Genomic DNA, 3,736 nt, shown 5'->3' on the forward strand with positions numbered 1-3,736 from the left:
CAGCTAGCCTTGAGTACACAGAAGCCCTGGGATAGCACCCAGGCCCTGAGTTTAAGCCCCTGGACCAGCAATGAATAAATAAATAAATAGATAAAAAGAATCTCTCAGATTTGTCTTCCTAATCTGGCTTCAAATTTGATCCTCAGACTTCAACCTCCTGAATAGCTAGGATTACAGGCTTGTGCCACCAATGAATGCTGTATTTGCACTTTTTTTTTTTTTTTCAGTTGTGGGACTTGATCTCAGGGCCTGGGTGCTGTCCCTGAGCTCTTTTGCTCAAGGGACTCTACCACTTTGAGCCACAATGCCACTTCCAGTTTTCTGGTAATTAATTGGAAATAAGAGACTCAGACTTTCCCACCTGGGTGGCTTTGAATTGCAATCCTCAGATCTCAGTCTCCTGAGTAGCTAGGATTATAGGCATGAGCCAGAGGTGCCTGGCCTGTCTTTACAATTTTTTTGTTTGTGTTTTTTTGGTCGGTTGTAGGGCCAGAACTCTGCACCTGGGCACTGTCCCTTAGCTCTTCAGCTCAAGGATAGCATTCTACGACTTGAACCACAGTTCCACTTCCGGCCTTTTCTGCTTATGTGGTAGAGGAATTATGCAGGGCAAGCATTCTACCACTGAGCCACCTCCCCAGCCCTGTTTTTGTTTTTGTTGCCCATCCTGGATCTTGAAATCAGGGCTGAGTGCTGTCCTTCAGCTTCTTTGTGTTCAAGGCTAGCACTCTACCACTTAAGCCACAGCTCCACTTCCATATTTCCAGTTTTTTGTTTTTTTTTTGTTTTTTTGTTTTTTGTTTTTGTCAGTCATGGGGCTTGAACTCTGGGCCTGGGCACTGTCCCTGAGCTCTTCAGCTCAAGGCTAGTGCTATACCACCTGAGCTACAGCACTACTCATGTTTTTCTGAGTGGTTTATTGGAGATAAAAGAGTCTCGAGGACTTTCCTGCTTGGGCTAGCTTTTTGTTGTTGTTGTTGTTGTTGTTTGCTTTTTGTCGGTCATGGGGGTTGAACTCTGGGCCTGGGCGCTGTCCTTGCACTCTTCAGCTCAAGGCGAGCATTCTACCACTTGAACCACAGCGCCACTTCCGGTTTTCTAGTTTTATTGGAGGTAAGAGTCTCTTGGGTTTACCTGCTCCGGCTGGCTTTGAACCTCAGATCTCAGCCTCCTGAGTAGCTAGGATTACAGGCTTGAGCCACCAGTGCTCAGCCATATTTGCAGTTTTTAAAGCTGAAAAATATAACCTGAATACCCAGAGTCTAGAGTGTAGCTCGGTATTAGAGTACGTGCTCAGCATGCACAGGGCGCAGGGTTCAATCCCTCACAAGAACCCAACAATTAAACGCAGCATGGGTCTGTCTCCCTTGTGTCTGCCCTGGGTCACTGGGATCTCCCAGGGCTCAGTTTCCACTTGTATAAAGTGGGCCTCTCCAGGGTCCTTCCTGGCTTTAACAATTCATAAGTCTAGGGACGTCTTTGTTAAACCAAGGAAAGCGTTCAGAGCCTGAGTCTGACAGCCCATGCGAACGCCTCCCCACTCAGCAGCAAAATATATTTCTGTCTTGACATCTATGATGGAAGCTTAATTGCCGATAAGTGGCTGACATCTGGATAGATGCATTTGGGAGGCTTAGAGGAACTAAATCTATCATGGACTTCGGAAGCTCCTCCAGAGAGCTGGGCTACCAGAGAATAAAGGGAGGGGCCCACGGTATGGGGGGACACCAGCTGGGCCACGGGACCTGTGAGTCCCCTGGTATGACCTCCTCTGCAGCTCCTCAGCGAGAAGTAGCAGCAGAGCCGATAGATGCCATCTCTAGGATGCTGTGGTTCCCTGGCACTACAGTATTCACTTCTGTGGTCCTGTAGTGTGGCTGACAGCCCCATGTGGTATCTACTGGTGAGTACTGTTGATTGATTGCTTAGTATGTGCCAGATCTGTCCTAAGCATTTGATGTCAAATATCTCACAATGTTATGTGGTAGGTACTAGTATCCCCAAGTCAGAGAAAAAAGGGCATAATAGCTCAAGTCAAACAGTTTGCTTGGCACTGGTGGCTTATACTTGTAATCCTAACTACTCAGGAGACTGAGATCTGAGGATTGAGATTTGAAGCCAGCCCAGGCAGGAAAGTCCATGAGACTCTTATCTCCAATGAACTTCCAAAAATTGAGAAATGGAGCAGTGGCTCAAGTGATAGTACACCAGCCAGCCTTGAGTAAAAAAAAAAAAAAAAAAAACAAGTGAAATTGTAAGGCTCTGTGTTCAAGCCCCAGGACAGACAGACAGACAGACAGACAGACACACACACACACACACACACACACACACACACACACACACGTGTAGAATTGAGACCCAAGCAGCTCCAGAGCCCACACTCTCAACTTGTCTACTGTCTTGTAGGATAGCTCTGAAACACGTGTTATTACTTCCATTTCCAGTAGGTCAAATGACTGACAATGACTGCACAAAATGCATAGAGAGTGTGGATCCCATGGCAGGTTTGTGTGTTCTCAAAGCCTATCCTGTGTGCCGGCTCTGAGGAGTCATGGAGGGGACTCAAAGCACACTTACAGACAGCCTGGCAGGCAGGACTGTCTTTGTCCTAGACCTATCAATTTACCACAAAACCTTACGCCAGTCATAGCCTCTTTCTGGATTCCCCCAAATCCTTCTAGTAAATGAGAGGGTGTAGGATCTCCCTGATTGTGACAGGTCCTGTAGGATGACATGGAGTAAGGAGACGAAGGCTTGACAGAGAAAAAAAAAAAAGAGTGGGCTTCATATTATAATTATTGCTGCTGTTGTTATTTATTTTCTAGTTGTGGGGTCGAACTGAGGGCCTAGGTGCTATCTCTGAGTTCTTTTTTTTTTTAACTTTTTAAAAGCATTTAATTTATTGAAACACTCCTGTTTACATAGATCTGCTTGTATTGTTTTGCTCTGTACTGACACATAAATAAAGTTTTCTACATTATTTTCAGGCAGGGGTTGTGGTAAGATTTTCTTTTGTGTTTGTAGTCATATTATCATTTAGAGTTTGTCTCCTCACCATGGAAAAGAGATTTTGGGTATTGTCAGTGGTTATTTTAAGAGTGAGCACATTTAGGAGCTACTAGGCCTAGAGCAGGGTATAAATAAGGCCCATTTACTTTAGGTTCAAGGAGCTTCTTTCTCAAGTTCACAAAACGAGTCTTCCACCACTGAACTCCATTCTCTTAGGAGGCTCGATGAAGGCTAACCAATCTGACGCGTGTGTAGGTAACAGCCCCATGGACTGGCACTTGTAAACAGCCAGCGCCAAGCCCATCAAGTTCCCAAGGAGATAAACCAGACCCTGAAGAAACTTCTGGCTTGAACTCTCCAGCATCTTGAAAGTGGCTGAAATGGCCATGAGGGCCTGGACCATGGTGGCCAGGCCATCATGCACACCATCATGGTAGGGAAGATGGAGATGGTGTTACCGGCCATGTACATGATGAAGAGGTTCATGGGGATCTGTTTGAAGGGGCCCAGGGTGATGTCCCAGCAGCGACGCATACATGAGTTCTTAAGTCCACTGCAAACAATCTGAGATTGGGATGGTGACTGGGTTCAGGATGACGGATGAAGGCAGTAAATTAAAGCCCCATAGTACATCCTGGCCGATTACACACGTAGAGTCCTGCTGCCTCCACTGGGCCTGCTCAGCTCAATGGCCCACTTGAACCGTCAGCCTCAGCTGGCGACC

General features: G+C 46.4%; 1 pseudogene; it reads right to left on the reverse strand.

Annotated features, from left to right (window-relative positions):
• Nucleotides 1–2,879: 2,879 nt before the first annotated feature.
• LOC138837995 (ER membrane protein complex subunit 4 pseudogene) lies at nucleotides 2,880–3,498 on the reverse strand (annotated as a pseudogene).
• Between the last annotated feature and the right edge of the window lie 238 nt (nucleotides 3,499–3,736).

Source organism: Dipodomys merriami, unplaced genomic scaffold (assembly GCF_024711535.1).
Source record: "Dipodomys merriami isolate MVZ:Mamm:240054 unplaced genomic scaffold, mDipMer1.0.p SCAF_28, whole genome shotgun sequence".
NCBI lineage: Eukaryota > Metazoa > Chordata > Mammalia > Rodentia > Heteromyidae > Dipodomys > Dipodomys merriami.